We start from the raw sequence: 22,223 nt of genomic DNA on the forward strand, positions 1-22,223 counted from the left end.
CCGAGAGAGTCAATCAGATTTTGGAAGATATGCTGAGAGCTTGTGCACTAGATTATGGATCAAGTTGGGACGATAACTTGCCGTATGCGGAGTTTTCTTATAACAACAGTTACCAAACCAGTTTGAAGATGGCACCTTTCGAAGCTTTATACGGAAGGAGGTGCAGGACACCGTTGTCATGGGACGAAGTTGGAGACCGTCAATTCTTTGGACCAGATTTGATTAAGGAGTCTGAACGGAAATTTAAGTTGATTCGCGATAGGCTCAAGGTAGCCCAGTCCAGGCAGAAGAGCTACGCAGATTCTAAACGCAAGGAGACAGTCTACGAAGCCGGAGACAGAGTTTATCTTCGAGTATCCCCACTTCGAGGAGTTAAGCGCTTTGGAGTTAAGGGAAAGTTAGCACCACGTTTCGTTGGACCATATAAGATCTTGCAACGTATGGGAGAAGTCGCTTATAAGTTGGAATTACCAGAGGGACTGTCAGGAGTTCATGATGTATTCCATGTTTCTCAGCTGAAGAAATGTCACGCCGAGATGGCGGAGGTACCGCTAAGAGATACAGTACCGCTTGAAGCGATTCAGTTGAAGGACGACTTAACATACGAGGAGAAACCAGTCAAGATTCTCGAGTTTGCCAGCAGAGTTACTCGCAGCAAGGTTATCAAGTTTTGCAAAGTTCAGTGGAACCACCACTCAGAGGATGAAGCCATCCTGGGAAAGAGAAGAAGATTTGCTCAAGGACCACCCTCACCTATTTTCTAGCCAACCCGAATCTCGAGGGCGAGATTCATCTTAAGGGGGGTAGGTATGTAACATCCCAAATTTTCAATTTGGAATGTTATACACTAGATCATCATGCATAGCATATTTTCTTGCATTTTGGTTGATCCCAGAAATTTCACGCAACTCAAGGACCCTCGGAGAGAGTTGGAGATTTCGTTATTTTCATATTTGAGAGTTTTCTCAAATTTTGAAAAGAGGATCATTTGATTTATTTATTTTATCTTCAATTATTTTTCCGGTGTTAAAATATATGAGAGGGAATAATATGACTTTCCCAAATTTAGGAAAAATGAAGATTTAATAAATAGATCAATTTTGGTTTTGCCGGAGTTTTATTTGCATTTTATTTGGATAGGGAAAAATGCGTGTTTTCAAAAATTGCATTTTAGGTCCGGAGTAAAGTTCATTTTGTTCGGCTCATTTTTAGGAGTCGGGGAAAATTTACTTTATTAATTTTGGAGCCCATTCAGATTTTCTTTTCTGTTTTTTTTCTGCGTGCGAAACCGTTTTAAAAAAAAACCCGCAGGCCAGCCGGGCCAAGGCCCAGCCCGCCGCCCCAGCCCCCAGCCGCGCGTGCGCGAGCGCCTGGCGCAGGAGGCAGCCGCCGCCTCTTGTCTCTTAGCCGAATCCTAGTAGGATTCTTAGCCCCCTTTCCTTTGTTTCGTTTTCCTATTCCTACTCTATTTCTTGCCCCTACCCCAAGTCTCCTCACCCCTCCCCAATATAAATACCCCAACACCCCCCTCTAAACCCATCAAATCAAACCCCAAGCACCAAGCCCTCCACCGCACCCCACCCCGCGCCCTACACCGCCGCCGCGCCACCCCACACCCGCGCTGCCGCCCTTGTGCCCTAGCGATGCCGCCGCACCTTGCCCACGCCGCCGCCCTACGCCACGCCGCCGGAGCCCCTCGCCGGAGACCCCGCCGGAGGTTGCCCCGCGTCTCTTTTCCTCGGATCGTTTTCTTCTAATCGTTCCGATTCTTTTCTTCTCTTCTGATTCGTTTTCTTTCCGGTTCTTTTCTAAACCGTTCCGGTTTTCTAGATCGGTTTTTTCGTTTCGGTTTTCTTCTCCGAAACCCTAGATCGGATTCGTTTTCTTATCCGATTTAGTTGCCTTTGGTCCGTTCGCCAGACCATTCATCCTAACGAACGTGATCACCGGATTCTTCTAGGTTAACGAACGCCCGTTCGTTTAACCGTTCTTCTTTTTCTTTTCGTCGGATTTATTCCGCGATCGCGATCTCAGATCCGATCTTCGTTTATCTTCTCGCTCGTTTATCGGAATCAGGTGATTCAAGCGCCTGGAGTTTCGTTTCGAAACCGCCGTTCCGTCTAATCAACTTAAACAAGTTTTTGCCCAGTAAAATTTGACCTAGATTTAACTTTCTAGAACCGAGCTGTTTTCTTCCGCCGTTTGTTTTTCCGTTTCTTTGTTCGGTTCTTTCTTTCTTTGCAACCGGAGTTCTTAAGTTGAACTACCTGGTTCGATCTCTTGTTCGAGTTTTACCTGTGCATTAGATGAGTACTTATTGTATGCTTGTTGTTTGTCTGCGATAGATTACCCGGATTGCGCCGCCTGTTACTTCGAAACCCTAGGTCTCGCGGATCATCAGCAAGGCAAGTAACCCTTTGATCATACCTTTTCTACAACCCATGTTTTCTTGCATTAGATCAATCCTCTCACATTGCATGATTAGGATCTAATTAAACTATGGGATGAGAAGTAGATGAGGTAGTACCTATTACCTGTATTATTATGAAACCTTTGGGAGTTACTTCTACGTTTGCTTATTATGCCATGCTATGCTAGTAGACGTGGATTGGGTGAGTGATATCCATGACAGATGTGAGTTGATAATTTTAATGGTTTATCTAAGGTGGCAACTTAAACACACATCTGGGTGGATTGAGGCACCTGATGTCTATCAGGACTTGCCTGTTTTCTTTCGGACCGCCACCCAGGCTCAAGGGGATCATAAGATCATTCATGCTAGAAAATTCCGTGTGCAGCCACATGCTACTATGGGCTCTGGCATAGTTGACTAAGTTGTGCGAACTCTTACGGGGTGGACTAGCAGATGTAGGGGTTGTAGGTGGTACGGTCTACCCCACATGTAAGGTGCTAGTGCTTCTGAAAGACTATGTCTCGGTCATCCGTTTCTCAAACACCATGTAGTGCGAGAAAACAAACGGAGGCGATCGAGTCATGTGGGGAAAAGTGCGCAAACCTATGCAGAGTGTACAAACTAATCATGATTAGCCGTGCCCCCGGTTATGGACAACTTGAGTATCTAGTACTTGAATATCGTGTGAATCTCATCATGTTACTTCTAATTAATGTTGTTGGGTTTTAATTATTTTTAATTGGGATTGAGAATGCTGTCAACCATTCTCAATGTTTCACAACCACCATGATAGTTAAATAAACTTATTCCTTTGCAGTAGGGAAAAACTGGCTTTATGCAAAACTGTAACCATAGAGCTTTCCACCAGCCATATATGCATATAGTATATCTGTTTCATTCCATTACTCTCTATGTGTTACTTTGCCAGCATATTCCATGTGCTGACGCGTTTTCGGGCTGCAACTTCTCATGTTGCAGACTTTTCAGACGACGATTGAGGTGTTTTTAGGTCGTGGTTCTATACTCAGTGATGCCATTGGAGTTGATGGACCCATTTATCTTCCAAGTCTTCCACTGTTATCAACACTAGATGGCCTTAAGCCATATTTATTGTAATAAGTTCTCTTTGAGACAACGATGTAATAAGTGTGTGATTGCCACTCTGCTATAAATCCTTCGATGTACTGTGTGGTGTCAGCATTACTGATCCAGGGATGACACCCGAGCACAGTAGACTTGATCCATTCGGGTCGGGTCGCCACACGGGAAGTGTTGGGGGCCTCATGGGCCAAGGGGAGGGGGCAAACAAGCCCATTAAGGGGTTGTGCGCCCCCTCACCCTTTCCCACGTTGCCAGAAGAGGTGGGGCGCCTCCCTAGGGTTTGCCTCCGCCTGGCTTGGGGGCCAAGTCTCCTAGGGGGGAGAACCCATCTAGGGTTTCCCTCTTGTGGCCGTCGGCCCTAGATGGGATACCCTAGGGGTGCCCCCTCTCCCCCTTCCCCCTATATATGAAGAGGTAGAGAGAGGGAAGCCGCACCCATGAGCACATCTCCATACCACGACGCTGCCCTTCCTCTCCCTTGTAGCCCTCTTCCTCTCCGTAGTGCTTAGCGAAGCTCTGCTGAGATTCGACCACCACCACCACTGCCACCACGTCGTCGTGTTGCCGGAGGACTTGAGCTATTACTTCACCATCGCTCGCTGGATCGAGGAGGTGAAGGCATCATCAAGCTGTACGTGTGTTGAACGCGGAGGTGATGTCTGTTCGGCACTAGATGCGGAGTTCGCGGGATGGATCGTGATTGGATCACGAAGACGTTCGACTACATCAACCGTGTTTCTTAACACTTCCGATTAGCTATCTACAAGGGTATGTAGATGAAATCTCTCCTCTCGTAGATGTTCATCTCCTAGATTGGATCTTGGGTGTTCGTAGGAAATTTTTTGTTTCCCATGCAACGTTCGCCAACAGTGGCATCATGAGCTAGGTCTATGCATAGATGACATCACGAGTAGAACACAAAGGAGTTTGTGGGTGTTGATATTCAGATTTCTTCCTTCCTTGGTCTTTTCTTGATTCGGCGGTATTGTGGGATGAAGCGGCCTGGACCAACCTAACATGTCCACGTACAAGAGACCGGTTCCATCGACAGACATGTGACTTTGTTGCATAAAGATGGATGGCAGGTGTCTGTCTTTCCCACCTTAGTTGAATCGGATTCGACAAAGGTGATCCTTGTAGAAGGTTAAATAGCAACTTGCATATCACCGTTGTGGCTTTGCGTAGGTAAGAATCATTCTTGTAGATACCCATAGCATCCACGTAAAACACGCAACAACAATTAGAGGACGTCTAACTTTTTTTTGCAGGGTATGTTGTGATATGATATGGCCAAAGACATGAGGAAATATATTTGATGTATGAGATGATCATGTTTGTAATAGTTTATATCGACTTGCATGTCGATGCATACGGCAACCGGAAGGAACCATAGGGTTGTCTTTATTTATTGTATGACCTGCGTGTCAATCATTAAGCGCTACATAATGCTTTACTTTATCGCTAAGCGGTAGCAATAGTAGTAGAAGCATGGTTGGTGAAACGTCTCCAACGTATCTATAATTTATGAATAATTCATGTTGTTATATTATCATTCTTGGATGTTCTACAATCATTTTATAGAAACATTATATCATTTTTTGGGACTAACCTATTGACCCAGTGCCCAGTGCTAGTTGCTATTTTTTGCTTGTTTTTTACATTGCACAAAATCAATATCAAACGGAGTCCAAACACCGTGAAACTTTTTGGAGATTTTTTATGGACCAGAACACACAAGATGGGCCAGAGAAGCACCTAGGGGGTGCCCTGAGGGGGGCACAACCCACCAGGGCGCGCCTGGGGGGCCAGGCATACCCAAGTGGGTGGTGCCCACCTCGGTGGCCTCCCGCACCCCCTCTTTACCCTATAAATTCCCAAATATTCCAAAACCCTCGGGGTTAACCTAGACCAGAAGTTTCGCCGCCGCAAGGCTCTGTAGCCACCGAAAACCAATCTAGACCCCGTTCTGGCACTCTGTCGGAGGGGCAAATCATCACCGATGGCCATCTTCATCATCTCGGCGGCCAGCACGATGAGGAGGGAGTAGTCCACCCTCGAGGCTGAGGGTTTGTACCAGTAGCTATGTGTTTAATCTCTGTCTCTCTCTCTCTCTCTCTTGTGTTCTTGATATGTCACGATCTTGATGTATCATGGGCTTTGTTAATATAGTCGGATCATATGGTGTTTTCCCCTCTCTATCTTGTTGTGATGAATTGAGTCTTCCTGTTGAGATTTCATTGTTATCGGATTGAATACTTTTATGGATTTGAGAACACTTGATATATGTCTTGCAATTGAATACTCGTGGTGACAATGGGGTATCGTATTGATTCACTTGATATATGTTTTGGCACTCAACTCGCGGATTCCCGAGGTGACATTGGGGTAATCTATGCATAGGGGTTGATGCACGTTCTTGTCTTTGTTTCTCCGATAGAAATCTTGGGGCACTCCTTGAAGTTCTTTGTGTTCGATTGAGTATTATGAATCTGAATTTGCTTTGGTGTTATTTTAGTATGAACTCTTGGTTAGATCGATCGGAAAGAATAGCTTCGTGTTATTTTAGTACGAACTCTCGGATAGATTGATCGGAAAGAATACCTTTGAGGTGGTTTCATACCCTACAAAAAATTCCGTCTTATGTTCTCCGCTAGATAGGAACTTTGTAGTGATTCTTCGTTGCACGCTGAGAGACAGTTATATAATCCAATTATATTAGCATTATTGAGAAATTGCACTAGCGAAAGTACGGACCCTAGGCCTCATTTTCAAGCATTGCAATACCATTTTTGTGCCCGTTTACTCTTTGCTACCTTGCAGTTTTTATTTATTTAGATTATAAAAATATAATTCTACCATCAATATTACACTTTTATCACCATCTCTTCGCCGAACTAGTGCACCTATACAAATTGCCATTGTATAGGGTGTTTGGGGACACAAGAGATTTCTTGTATTTGATTGCAGGGTTGCTTGAGAGAGACCATCTTCATCCTACGCCTTCCATGGATTGATAAACCTTAGGTCATCCACTTGAGGGAAAATTTCTACTGTCCTACAAAACTCTGCACTTGGAGGCCCAACGCGTGTCTACAAGAATAAAGTTGTGTAGTATACATCAAGCTCTTCTCTGGTGCCATTGCCAGATAGGTTAGGTAAGCGACACTCACACCCCATCAACGAAGCTCTTTTCTGGCGCTGTTGCAGGGGAGGTGAGTGCATGAAGGTATATCTTTAGATCTTGCAATCGAATCTTTTAGTTTCTTGTTTTATCACTAGTTTGGTTTATAAAAAGAAAAGTACAAAAAATGGAATTGAGGTTGCATCATATTATTCATCTTTATAATGTATTTCGTGAAAATGATGGAAAGGAAAATTTTGCTCAATTGATAGAAGAAGAATTCAATAGAATGTTTAGTATAAATGATGAGCATGATTGCAATGTTGTTAGTATGAATTCTTTGAATATCCATGATGCTAATGATACGCAAAGCCATAAGATTGGGGATGCTATGTTTGATGAAGATGACACTTTTAGTCCCCCAAGATTTGATGTGCAAATTTGTTATAATGATTGCATGCCTCCTATTTATGATGATTATAAAGATGAAAGTGGACTTGGAGAGGTCATGCCTTTATTTAGTGACGAATCCACCGTTTTGGATGAGGCTTCAATTGACTATGAGAACAAAGTTGCTATATATGATGATTATGGTGATGACATGTATGCTATATTGAATAATTATAAACATGAAACTTGTCATCATGATTTTAATTTCCAATCACATGAGAGTTATTTTGTTGAGTTTGCTCCCACAATTATTGATGAGAATAAATTTGGTTATGTGGAGAGTGATAAAATTTCTATGCTTGTGAATCATGAAAAGAATGCTTTATGTGATAGCTATATGTTGAATTCATTCATTATGCTACTAAAATTATTATGAGAGAGTAACATATGCTTGTAGGTATTGAAATAATATCAAGTTCCCTCTCTATGTGTTGAAAATCTTGAAGTTTTGCTTGTTTTGTCTTCCTAGGCTAAGTTTATTCTTGTTCCCATAATTTTTTTGCTCAAAAAATCCCTATGCATAGGAAGTGGGTTATACTTAAATGTGCTTTTCATGTGCTTTTATGATTCTCTCTTTGTGTTTCAATTCTTATCTTTTATGTGAGCATCATTCAAATCATCATGCCTAGCTAAAAGGCATTAAAGAAAAGCGCTTGTTGGGAGACAATCCAACACTTTTACCTACTGTTTTTGTGTGTTCACATGATTAGGATATTGTAGTAATCATGTTTTATTGTTTTTGTTTCAATAAAGTGCCAAGTAAGACCTTTGGGATGGCTTACGGTGATAGTTGATTTGATCTTGCTGAAAAACAGAAACTTTTGCGCTCAGGAAAACAATTCTCATTTTTAACAGAATTACGATAAAATGCTAATTCATTTTAAAGAAGATTAATAGACAAATTTCACAGGTTTTCCTATTTTTTATAATGTTCGGAGTAACAAAAGTATGGTTGGAGTACAGATTACTACAAACTATTCTGTTTTTGACAGATTCTGTTTTCAATGCATAGTTTGTTTGTTTTCTAGTTTCCATGGCTTATATTGCTCAATATAAATTGTGGAAATGATATGCTACAGTATGCATTGTGTGAAAACAATTATGAATCTTGTCTTTGGCAATACCAAAAGTGAAATGGTTTGCTCTTTATCATACTAACCTATCTCACAAAGTTTCGTTAAGTTTTGTGTGATTGAAGTTTTCAAGTTTTGGTTGAGATGCCGATATGAGGAGAATAAAGAGTGACAAGACCCTAAGCTTGGGGATGCCCAAGGCACCCCAAGGTAATATTCAAGGAATATCTAATCAACTAAGCTTGGGGATGTCCCGGAAGGCATCGCCTCTTTCGTCTTCAACATTGTCGGTAACCTCACTTGGAGCTTTGTATTCATTCGTCACATGATATGAGTTTTACTTGGAGCGTCATTTTATTTTGTTAGGATTTGCTTTCTGTTATTTGGAATAATGTTTTGCATCTTTTATTTCAATAAAAGTGGCAATGATAGCCTTTTCCATGCTTATTTTGCAAGTATACATGTTGCTGTTTAAAAAATAGAAAGTTTACCGTTGTTGCAAAAATTCCCTAGAAAAGTCAGAATGTGATAAAATGTTGAAACTTTTTGCAAAATAAGCTCTGATAAATTTTCTACAGTGTGGTAAATTTTCATCACTTTTGGAGTTAGGGACAGTACTGTACTGTTTTGGCAGATTGCTACTCTTGCATTCTTTACAGACTGTACTGTTTTGGCAGATTGCTGTTATGTTTGCATTGTTTGCATATGTTTGCTTGTTTAATGATTCTATTTAAGGATAGGAGTATTAAATATGAATAGTCATTTAGTGTGCAATGTTTAATAATAATTTTATCGATTTGCTACAGTAGAGAATGATAAGGTTTTTGCATTGGTTTATACTAACTTATCTCACGAGTCCTTGTTGAGTTTTGTGTGGATGAAGATTTTGAGATTTAGGAAAACCGTGATATGAGAAGAATTAAGGAGACACAAAAGCTCAAGCTTGGGGATTCACAAGGCATCCCAAGATAATATTTCAAGAAGTCTCAAGCATCTAAGCTTGGGGATGCCCCGGTAGGCATCCCACCTCTTTTCTTCAACAATTATCGGTTAGCATCGGTTGAGCCTAAATTTTTGCTTCTTCACATGATGTGTGCTATTCTTGGAATGTCATTTTATTTTCATTTTTCTTGCTGTTTTAATAAAATACTTATATCTGAAAGTTTTTAAATAAAATAGAGTCCTCAAATAAGGCTAGGTAAGCGGCATTCACATCCCGTCAACGAAGCTCTTTTATATGGAATTGCTCTATTGCTTCACTTATATCCTTTTGAGCACGGTGTGCTTTAGTATTTTTTAATAAATTCTCTCTTTCTTCCCTTAAATTAATTTGAGAGAAAGAAATATTATGCTCATGATCTTCACTTTTATCTTTTTGGAGTATATTGTCATTTACTCTTGTGCTTCACTTATATCCTATGAGTAAATTGTCGAATAAATTGAATGTCATGAAGTTGAAATCATATCATGCCTAGTGGTAGCTTCACATTGGGTTTAGAAAGTGAAATCTTTTGAGGCTTGACAATCACAATATTGGTCATACAAGCAATTCACGAATAATTAGTATAAGGAAGAGAACTTTCACATGCAAATACACTATCATGGAAATCTTTTGTGATTGTGAGCCTCCGTCAAAATATTATATGCCAAAATTGTTGACGTTGGACAAGGAAGACAACGTAATGGTTTATATTTGTTCATATTCACATAGAAGTTATATTGTCATAGATCCTTCAACATGTGGTGCTTGCCCCCCATCTTTGCTAGCCAAAAATTCCGCACCAAGTAGAGATACTACTTGTGCATCCAAAAACCCTTAAACCCAGATCTTATTTTCAAGAGTCCACCATACCTACCTAAGTATTGAATAACATCCTTCAAGTAAGTTGTGATCGGTGCAATAAGGCAATAAAAATTGTTTCTAAAAGTGTGATATCATTTAGTGTAAGAGAAAATTGAGCATTGTACGAACTTGTGATGGTGAAGAATAAAAGCGACAGACTGCATAATAAAGGTTGCCATCACAAGGGGAAATACAACTTGACGTTCTTTTGCACTAAGGGGGTGAGCATACAAACAAATAAGCGCATGACAACCTCTGCTTCCCTCTGTGAAGGGCCTATCTTTTACTTTTGTGTATTTACTTTTATGCAAAGAGTCAAAGTTATTCCCTCTATTCCTTTTTATTTTTCTCTTTTGGCAAGCATCATGTGGTGAGGAAAGATCTAGGCACATACATCCAGTTGGATATGGGTAGCATGACTTATTATTGTTGACATCACCCTTGAGGTGAATACGTTGGGAGGCGAAATTATAAGCCCCTATCTTTCTATGTGTCCGGTTGATATGTTTTGCTCATGTGTATATGGTGAGTGTTAGCAATCATAGAAGACTATATGATGGTTGATATGTGGAGCTCTTACTTAGACTCTGTTGAATAAGTTGAATTACAATTGCTTGGCGACTGAGAACATAGGTTGTTGAGTTTCAAGAGAATTCATTGTTTAAACCTTAATGTGTGAATTGGTTGCTACTATAACATGAGAAGTTTTATAAGAAAGAATTTCTATTATGATGCTAGGAAAAGTGATTGAAATTATCATTGATCAAACTTATGCACTTTGCTAGAATTGACACTTCATAAATTATTTCTTTTATCATTTACCTACTCGAGGACGAGTAGGAATTAAGCTTGGGGACGCTGATGCATCTCCAACGTATCTATAATTTATGAAGTATTCATGCTGTTATATTATCATTCTTGGATGTTTTACAACCATTTTATAGCAACTTTATATCATTTTTTGGGACTAACCTATTGACCTAGTGCCCAGTGACCATTGCTGTTTTTTGCTTGTTTTTTACATCGCAGATCAAATCAAATGGAGTCCAAACACCGCGAAACTTTTTGGAGTTTTTTTATGGACCAGAACACCCAAGATGGGCCAGAGGAGCACCTGGGGGTGCCCCGAGGGGGGCACAACCCACCAGGGCATCCCTGGGGCTAGGCGCGCACAGGTGGGTTGTGCCCACTTCGCTCGCCTCCCGCACCCCCTCTTTACCCTATAAATTCCCAAATATTCCAAAAACCCTCGGGGTTAACCTAGATCAGAAGTTCTGCCTCCGCAAGGCTCTTTAGCCACGGAAAACCAATCTAGACCCCATTCCAGCACTCTGCCGAAGGGGGAAATTATCACCGATGGCCATCTTCATCATCCCGACGGCCACCACAATGAGGAGGGAGTAGTCCACCCTCGGGGCTGAGGGTTTGTACCAATAGCTATGTGTTTAATCTCTCTCTCTCTCTCTCTCTTGTCTTCTTGAGATGTCACGATCTTGATGTATCGCGGGCTTTGTTAATATAGTCAGATCATATGGTGTTTTCCCCTATCTATCTTGTTGTGATGAATTGAGTTTTCCCTTTGAGATTTCGTCGTTATCGGATTGAATACTTTTACGGATTTGATAACACTTGATATATGTCTTGCAATTGAATACTCGTGATGACAATGGGGTATCGTATTGATGTTGGAAATATGCCCTAGAGACAATAATAAAATGGTTATTATTACATTTCCTTGTTTATGATAATTTTCTATTGATCATGCTATAATTGTATTAACCGGAAACCGTAATACATGTGTGAATACATAGATCACAAGATGTCCCTAGTAAGCCTCTAGTTGACTAGCTCTTCGATCAATAGACGGTTATGGTTTCCTGACCATGGACATTGGATGTCGTTCATAACGGGATCACATCATTAGGAGAATCATGTGATGGACAAGACCCAATCCTAAGCATAGGACAAGATCGTGTAGTTCGTTTGCTAGTGCTTTTCTAATGTCAAGTATCATTTCCTTAGACCGTGAGATTGTGCAACTCTCGGATACCGTAGGAGTGCTTTGGGTGTATCAAACATCACAACGTAACTAGGTGTCTATAAAGGTGCACTATAGGTATCTCCGAAAGTGTCTGTTGGGTTGGCACGAATCAAGACTGGGATTCGTCACTCCGTATGACGGAGAGGTACACTACAAAAAAAATACACTTTCGTGATGATACGTGTTTGTCATAGTAGGTCGCTTTTTTTGTCATGCATGTACATCCTTGACAAATTTATGACAGAATCAAGATAGTCATACCTGTGCTGTCGTAGAAGTGTTCCATGACATTACCAAAATTATCATCATGGAAGTGTCCACTTCCATGACGATAAATCGTGCATCACAGAAGTGCTTTTGTCAAGGGTGACCGACACGTGGCATCCACCGTAATGGAACACCGTTAAGCTATCGAGTCGGGTTTTGGATCCGATAACCCGTTAACAGCCCCGACCAATGGGGATTTTCCACGTGTAAAATCATCATTGGCTAGAGGAAACACGTGTTGGCTCATTGTCGGGACAGATGTCATCCACTCACTGGACAGAAGGCGCCTATGATACGTCGACACATGGCATGGCCCAACAAGTTTAAATGGGCCGGCCCAACTAAAGGCCGACAAGATTTTGCGGACCATAATGGGCCGGCCCAGCTAAAGGCCCACGAGATTTTGCGGACCATAATGGGATGGCCCAGCTAAAGGCCCACAAGATTTCGTGGGCCATAATGGGCTGGCCCAGGTACAGGCCCACAAGATTTTTGTGTGCCATAATAGGCCGGCCCAGGTAAAGGCCCACAAAATTCTTACGGATCATAATGGGCCGGCCCAGCTAAAGGCCCACGAGATTTCGCCGACATTAATGGGCCGGCCCAGCTGTAGGCCCACAAGATTTTGAGGACCCTTGTAGGCCGGCCCGTTAACTGGCTGCCATGTTTTGGGCCAAATGTCGGCCCATATTTGATACGGTCTATTAATGGCCTGCCACGCTCCGGGCCTAATAGTGGCCCATATGAGATCCATCCCGTTAAAAGCCTACCACGTTCTGGGCCAAATTACAGCCCAGATCAGGTCCAGCCCTTTAAGAGGTTTTGGGCCTAATTATGGCCCATATCAGATTCGGCCCGTCAACTGGACACTATGCTTTTGGGCCCACTTGCTAAAGGCCCACTTAGTAATTCGGCCTGATATTAGTTTTGGCCTATTAAGGGCCCGTTTAACATTTCGGCCCTATATTAATTTCAGCCTGTTAAAAGCCCGTCATATAGTTGGGCCTAACTACGGCCTGGTTTGCATCCGGCCTGCTCGTAGCCGATATCTAATTGGGCCAAACAAGGACCGAGACAATTTTTCGGCCTGTTAAAAGCCCGTGATTTGATCCGCACAATCATGGGCCGGGGTTCATTTTGGGTTGCTCCCGGCCCATGAGCTAATCGGCATGTTTCAGGCCCAACCTACATCGTGATTGCATGACGGCCCGATTATGTACCATAATTTTACGGTTTGGCCGGTTTACTACGAAGACATGATATATATACAGTAAAATAACTGTAGCATCATGAATAATAAAAAAACCTATACTATACAATAAAGAAATTACGGCATATTACATCCACTGGGCATCAAAGTTCGCCACTATGATAATAAAGCACAAGCAGACAGCAGATTACATACACTAGGCATCAAAGATCGCCACTAGTGCAAATAAACACGCCGACAAAATAATATACAAAACCGACAGCACTTCAATAGATTTCAAGAAAGGTTAGCCCTGCTGGGGAGCTGCAGCGCAAGCAGCTGAGCAAGATGATGAGACTGCGCTTGTTCAACACTTATATCTTCCTCACTCTAAAAGATAAACAAGCAGACAGATGACAGGTATTGCACATAAAAGTATCAGTGCTGACAATTCATCACATTTCTTACTGACGAATAAAGTGACACAGTTTAAATTTGCATTAACACAATATGGTATTGTTCAGGTCAAGACATGGCAGGAAATGACATTGTGAAGGAGTTGGCAGCTTCACGACACCACTGGATTACAGATCAAGAACTCATAAGTATCAATGGTTAGTGTGCTGTCAATTTATACCATTTCAGATTGGCAAATCAAGAGATGGTTTAAATAATAGTAGAATGATATGACATTTTTCATAGTTAAGATATTGCAGAATATGACATTGTGCTGTAGTTGGTAGGTTCACCACACCACTGGATTACAGATGAAGAACAGAAACATACATGCAGTGCAAAAGAAGATCACTTGCTCTGTATAGTTTAATTTACATGGTATGAAGAAGGAACTTGGTTGTACAACTGAAAACTTAAATTGAGAAAGGACGAACTTTTGTTTATGAACTACATATAATAAACTTTAAACAAGCAATTTGATGCAAACACCAAAAATAAACAGTTATTGCAGTCATGCCTAACCAAATATATACAACAAAGTTTGAAGGCTTGAGATGGACAAACTTACATTATTGGTGAAGACAGGCTCTATAAGGGCCTTGTCCATGCTGATGGGGGGGGGGCAATTCAAGAAGTTTACCACAGAATCTTCTTCAAAAACATTTCCTTTATTCTACATTTTGTTAAGAGTAAATATAGATGTGATAATATACGAAAAATGGAGAATATTTAAGATAAGATGAAGAGTGATGCTACATAACCAAGTAGCTATAAATGTAAGTGCAACGATACAGGCAAAAGGTACAGCCAAGAGCAATGCACAGCTAAACTTCTTCAGTACCAACCTTATGGTAAGAGTAAATATAGATTGATGTGTAGAAAATGGAGGCCAAAGGAAAATAAGTTGCAGAGTGATGGTACATGAACAACTACTTGTCATTATAAGTACACTGATAAAGGACAGCATGTACTTACAAGAACAATGCAGAGCTAAAAAAACATTGGCATTGGATATATTCTACACTAATGTAACCATTCATACAGATCAGATAATTTGGAGCGAACAACTGATAAGCAAGCTAACATGCATACTGCTGTCACAAAATGAACCAGGTATGTATGAAAGTATAGTGATAAAGGACAACAGGTACTAACAAGAGCAAAGCAGCGGGCAGCATATTTGAGATAGCTTGTCATTCTTGTCAAACCGGAATTCTTCTTTGAGCAGATTTCCTGCAAAAAAGATCCGTAAGGCACATGCGAAAAAGTAGAAGTTCAAATTGTCATGTGATTTCATAGACAGTACCTCATCCTGGGAACGAGACCAGTGTATAACAAGGTTTTTCCATTCAATGTGTTCTAAATTTAGCACAAGAGACTTCACCAGGAATTCATTTATAGACTTGCCATCAAAGTGTGATTTCCTCAGGTAACACCGATACTGCTGCAATGCTTTCTTGAAAAGCACAAGCAAGCTTTGCTCGTCATGACTATCCCGATTGACCCTCGCCTAGTTACAACAATGTAATGTAAATCATTGATGTGTTCAATCAGCAGAAAGCAGGAAACTAATAGCCATGAATAATAGCACTTACACATAAGTTGGACAGGAAGATGTGAAAATGGTTTTTGTCTTCACAATAATCTTCCCATGATGGGAATATATGCACGTAGTCCCTAACAACATTGAAAGCATTGTCTTTTAAACTGGGAATAAATGGAATGGGGTTCCAATCTGAAGGAATTGGCCGTCTCTGCAGTTGGGATAGGTCTTCGGCCGGTGGACTTGCTGTACTTTTTGCTGGAGTGTGATTTTTCTGGGGTACAGCTGGTGCTATGCCAAATGAAATCGGTATACCTTTTGCTGGAGTGCAGGTCCTGTGTGTGGGGCTAGTGGTGTGGCCAGTTAAGTATGGGTACAGTCTGCTGGAGTCGGTCCTACGTTTTGTGTCACTGGTTGTACATCCAATATAAGTGGGGTGATGTCTGATTTCTCCGGCACCGCCACGTTTTTCAAGGACTTTGCTGGTGCTCCTTCAGGTTCGGCAATTACCCTCTTCCTTTTTGATGTCTGATGCCCAAGAACAGCATTTGAGTGAAAAAACATGGTATGATGACAGATGGAATATGTATTGATAATGGATGGGCATGGCATCTCCACATATATGATGAGTAAACTAAGCAGATGGCGGTGCAACAAAGTAGAAGAAATGCAAGACAACATATGCAAGATACCCGCAATCAATAAAACATTGCCAAATTAGAAGAGGCACCTTGATGGGTGAATAGGACAAGCCATCTGCCTTTGACTCCTCGAGGTTAGAATAGTCATTAGGATGATATTCTGAACAAGAATCAACAGGTGGGGAGCGTATGAGTTTCATTGCATCCAGAATGGCACTCAATGCCTTGATGCCAATTTTGTAAGTCATTGAAGTGTTTAGCTTCAAGAGTGGATTGCTGCTAGTGCGACACAAAGCAGCTACACAGATCATAGTGTAGATATAACGGGAAAACCTTAAGCATTAGAGTAAAATCAGCAAAGTGGAACTTGCTGGAATATATGTGCTAGTATTTCTGGTACGGCTAGAAAGGCTTCGGATACCAGCTCTCTTCAAGTGAAGGTGCGGTACTGTTAATATCAATGTAACTCTCAAAGGCGACACAGCTCCCCGCATTTCCTTGCTATTCTTATAGGATTCAAGTGGGCAGGCCACTACAAATCCTATTCCTATGTTTACAAGATCCTACGAATCAAAGAGGCTCAAAGTGTCCATCACAACCGACCGTATAGACCTCTACACTGCAAATGTCCCTGCTCATCTTCAGTACAAGGAACATATTGTACTACTATCATACTCCCTCCGTTCCAAAATATAAGTCTTGGTAGAGATTTCCACTATGGATCACATACATATGTATCCAGGTACATTTTAGAGTGTAGATTCACTCATTTTGCTCCATATGTAGTCCATGGTGGAATCTATACAAAGACTTGTATTTAGGAACGGAGAGAGTACATATTAAAGAAGAACGGAAGAGGAACATGGTAAAGAAGAGCAAGCAGATTTTGGATAATAAAATGTTGGTTGCGCAGTGCCCACACATGATGAACCAGAGCGCATTAAGAATGCAACTCCTAGCTGTCTCTCGACCATTTCAGGCGGTTGGATGAAGATCCTACGTCTCCTAACCCTTCTTCTTCCTCGTCTCTGATTCTTCCCATACAGAACACCGCACGGGCCGCCGGCCAGACCACCGGCCCCCACCGCATGTGTTCCTCCGCCACCCCCACCCCCACCCCCACCCCCGTCGAGTTTTCTTTGTTCGGCGAGGCCCCACAACCACCTGAGCCCCTTCAATCGCACCGGCGAACTTCGGCGAGCTTTGAAAAATTGACTGACCCAATTTTGAAATTTAGTCTACTGCGATTTAACTAGTGTGGAATATAAAAGGGGAAAACCATAAGCATTGCGAGTATGGTGTTGAACATGCCATGGCAGATCTGAAGGTGCAAACCGGACAAAGGAAACTTCACAACCAAGACAAGAAATCAGAGTAAAGCAGTGGCGATCTATTTTCTTGCTACAATAAATAAGTTGAGCAGATACGAAAGAGTACCGCCTCTGGTGCGGCGCCATGTAGGCATCTGCTGAGAATTTGACTATGCTGCGGTAGCCATGGCTGTCGGCGGCGTGGAAGCAGATCTAGGAGGATAGACGGTGGCGGCGGGGCGCAGTGGACGAGATGGTCGTAGGAGCGGCGCCGACAAGGTGGATGACAGCGGGGATGAAGCGAGAGGACGGGATGCAAGGATCCCGGTCCGAAGCCATGGATGAGAGAGGTCGATCTCTTGTAATGGACGGCGGCGTCGGGGTATTAGCTCCAGCATGGTGGAGGAGGACGGCGGTGGATGGGGTGGCGGACGGCGGCGGACGGAGGAGGGTGGGGTGGAGAGGGTGTTTTGGCGCCCACGGAGTACGAATGGGGAAAAGGGAGGTAGAGAGGAAGGGGGAACCATGTATTCAGGGTGCGTTTGTCTCAAATGCGAGGAAATTTACAAACTTAACCCTTGTTTCAAATTTCTACTACATCACAGCAACACTAGTCGGTCGGGGATAGGACGGTAATCTCGCATACATCGAATATTTGCCGACGAGAGTTTGTTTTTGGCGCCCACCGTGTATGAATATGAATCGGGGAGGGAGTCGATTTCGGCCGAGGACACACTGTGTTTTGGCGCCCACCGTGTATGAATCCGGGTGAGAGGTGGTTACGTCACGTTTGGGTGAAATTACAAACCCACCCCTATCGAAACCTATAGAAATCCAGCATATAGGCTTTGCGTGGCAGGGATGGGCAGTAGTGATTTCCATCTCGCAGATTTTGGTTTCGGGCGGTTACTGCGACTTTCCCCGCTTCGTTCAAATTTTGCAGAGTGCATGTTTACCGTGCCAACTCAATTCGAATCCCATTTGTATTCTATTTTTTTCGGGCGGGATCTATTTTCAATTGGAATTACATTATATATACATCATTTTATATATATATATATACTTTCAAAAGCACAACAAAGAATTCTGCTCCTTTATATGTATAATATGATCTACAAATACAACAATCTCGAAATCTTAAGGTTGAATTCGAAAAAATTTAACCAAATTATGTTCTACTAAAATGTATGGATCATTAATATCTACATATTAAATAACATAGATGTGCGTGAATTCATATGAGTGTGCATGTTTGATAGATCAATTTTGGTTCGAGTATGGATTACATGTATCATCATCTCGAATTCAAATATTTGAATCCCTTTTTTGTTCACTCCTTTCACGCCCATCTCTCTCGCATGCATGCTCCTTCAAGTAGCTATCACTCTCTTTTCTCCAGCTCACCCGCACGCTCACTTCATGTTGCTCCTATCCTCGCAAACATGGTCTCTCGACGTCTCCCTTGAGAAGTGTCACACTCTCCCTATCATTATAAATTACACGGTTTTCATTATCTCTCACGTCTCTACTGTTCTCTGGTATCACTCGGTACCTAAGCTTTCTTTTTCACCGCCAAACACACAGTCTCCACTCGTATTTCACTTTGTCTTTCTCTCTATGGGATTCTCTCACACACCCTATATGTCTCTACATATGACTCATACCACTAAAATTACTCTCTCTATCTCTCCTGTAGACGCACCATTTGTTGTGGTCTCCTTTTCGTCTCCATCCCAGGCTGACATTATTCATTTGTTTATCGATCAGACAACCCCGACTACCACCTCCTCTCTCTCTCACACAGACACACACGCACAACTCCTACCACTAAAATGTGAATGGGAAACGAGATTTTGCTATACCCAAACAAAAAAAGGAATGGAGGGAGTGATTGCTCTGACACGGACACGACCTCTCATAGCGCAGGCATTGAACCGGCGCGCCGGCCAAGAGGGCCGCACTCGCTGCAGGCCCGGCTGAGCACGCCTCCTCGCCGCGTGCAACCAACTTAAGACTGCCCCGCCTGCCTTCATTGAATCTGCGCGTGTGCCGGCAACACGCCCTTCCGCGAGCCGGCAGGCATTTTAGAACACAAAAAATGACTACAATATAATTAATTTATGCACGGTCTTGACTTGTTGTGCTCGCACTGGTAGCAGGAACTAGTAGAGGATTTTCTTTATTTATAACTCTCCTCACATTTTTTTGGCTTTGAAGTGAATCATGGTTGTGGATATTATGTATGAATGTGCAGATATCTGTGAACATGAGTTTGATGTGGAAGTTGAACTTGGAATGTCTGGCTTCCGCGTGAACTATACCATGTCCAATGCTTCGTCTGTTATTGTTTGGAAAGTAATTGTTGTTATTACATGACCCTAAAAAAACATTTTGTGCCACATCAGTAGATGCACGGACATCACAGCAGGCATGCTGACCGGATAAACATTTGAACCTAGCTATTATGAAGGAAATTTTGTATTGACAACAATTTTAGATAGCAGGAGACGCCTAGCCTGCTCTGCCTCTGCTAGCTTATTTCTGGCTTCTTCCATCTCTTCTTTGGCTTGGGTGAAGAGAGCATCTGATTGCTCTTTTCCCTTCTTCAGGAACTCAGCTACATTCTCAAGGGCTGCTGCACGCTTTCTTTCAGCCTTTACTAATGCCACGAGGACACGAACAGCTGACGACTCCACCTGGCTTGTGTGTAATCCAGCTTCATCCGGGAATTTGCACCTTGTGTCTAATCCAGCATCATTAGGGAACTGGCACCTTGTGTGTAATCCAGCCTCATTTTGGAAACATGATCTCGAGGTTGACCATACTTCCCTCCTCGTAGGAACTGCATCCTGACATGAAGTTACTTCTTTTTTAGATTAATACTCAAAGCAACCTAGATCCATTTAGTAGAAGCCAGATAAACAGAACTCGGAGAAGTGAATTCAAAAGGAATAAATAAATAAATAAAAACAGACTACAAGGTGAGAACACCCACTTCCTACATCAAGCTAAAAACGAAAGCATTAGGGCGATTAAGACTCTTCTTATTACACATCGAAGAACACCACGCTTAAGAGAAACATAAACTACAACATATACACATCGAAGAACACGAGGCTACACAGAAGTAATTGAAAGGGTGTTACTTACCAAAGCTCGTTTTACAGGTTTGGTGCAGCTCCTCTTTAACTTGCCATGCTCCTTGAAGATGTCCCGAATATCCCGTGTTTGATCTTCATTGCTCCTCTGCATGTTCGCACTCGTGGTTTTAAAATCTCAACATGGCAAGAAAAATATACTACTAGTAATACTCGCACATCTTGTGGGCAACATTAAAGCACTCGTCTGCCATGTTAGAGCATCTCCAACAAGATAAACTACTCATACAAATGCATCTTGATGCGTGCAACGCATGGGCATTTTGCTAGTTCTAAAAACATTTCCATCATTTGCCACACTACTGGTTGCAGATGAAAAACCTACCCAAGCACAGCGCGATATAGGAGCAACACACAATTACAAGCTGATATTCTGTTGGACAATGGAGGCTATAACCAATTACTTTTATGGGAACAATAGCACCCAGGAAATTTGAAGGGTAGGTATGAACAAAATTGGAACTGCACATGTACTGCTAAGTGATTCAACACATTACCAATCGAGGAGAGAACGATGGTCGCGGCGGCCTCTGTGAGTCATGGTCGGCAACGGGAGTCAGTTCATTGTCCACGATGGTGGTACTTCTGCACTTGGCGTCGGCTTCCGGGAAGCAGATACGAGACCGTGGAAGACGATGCCGGGGAAGAGGCTCCATGTACGACGATGACGGTGGACCGACTCCAGTGCGGCGTACGAGGTCGTCGATTAGGCAGATGCGCTGCGGTGGACGAGTGCGCCGATGTAAAGGGGAGGAGCACAAAGGCTGCGGTGCCGTGGAGAAGTCTATTTTGCGGCAGGGATAGAAATTGGGGAGTATTCAGGTGTACTACTCTGGGTGCCGGGGTGGGGTTGGCTGGGTAGGGTGAACCTGAAGTTACGAAAACAGCCCCCTACCAAGCGTCATCTATAGGCCTGTTCCGAAGGCTATGATGGTAACTTCCCACTGCTCGAATCAGGGTCGCGGGAGATTTTCCCGCCGACCTCAAATTTTTGTGACACTGGACTCCCCGTGTGGCGTGTTGAGTGATTCGGCTAAGCAACTAGCGAGTAGTAGTAGTAAACTCTGCATATTAGGTTTGGCCGAAGTCAGACTTCCTAAAGTTTGACCAAGTTTATAGAAAAATACAAACATTTACCACAACAAATATGTACGATGTGAAAGTACATTCAATAATGAATCTAATGGTATTTATTTGTTATTGTATATGTTAATATTTTTTGTTATAAGCTTTCTGAGAGTTTACAAAACTTGACTTTGACCAATGCTAATACGCGGACTTAAATAAAAATGGAGGGAGTACACATTTGTTTTCTTAGTTTGTAGTGAACAAGTCATTTGTTGAAATTGTGAAATAAATATATTAGGCTATTGACTTCGAATGTAATGGTCTATACAATTCAATAGTTACAATCATTGTCGAATCCCAAGATGTATACAAGGTCTATAGTACTTCACAACATGCTCAAACTCACATAATCCCAGTCAAATGAGAATCTAAATGCATTTCATAGTTATTACTTTGTAGGATGCAACAAGAACAATCATAACTCTACATCAGCCATTATAGAAGCAACATTTTGACATATCCCAATGTGTGAATGAAACGTGCAGAGAG

Source organism: Triticum urartu, chromosome 4 (assembly GCF_003073215.2).
Source record: "Triticum urartu cultivar G1812 chromosome 4, Tu2.1, whole genome shotgun sequence".
In the NCBI taxonomy this organism is placed as follows: Eukaryota; Viridiplantae; Streptophyta; class Magnoliopsida; order Poales; family Poaceae; genus Triticum; species Triticum urartu.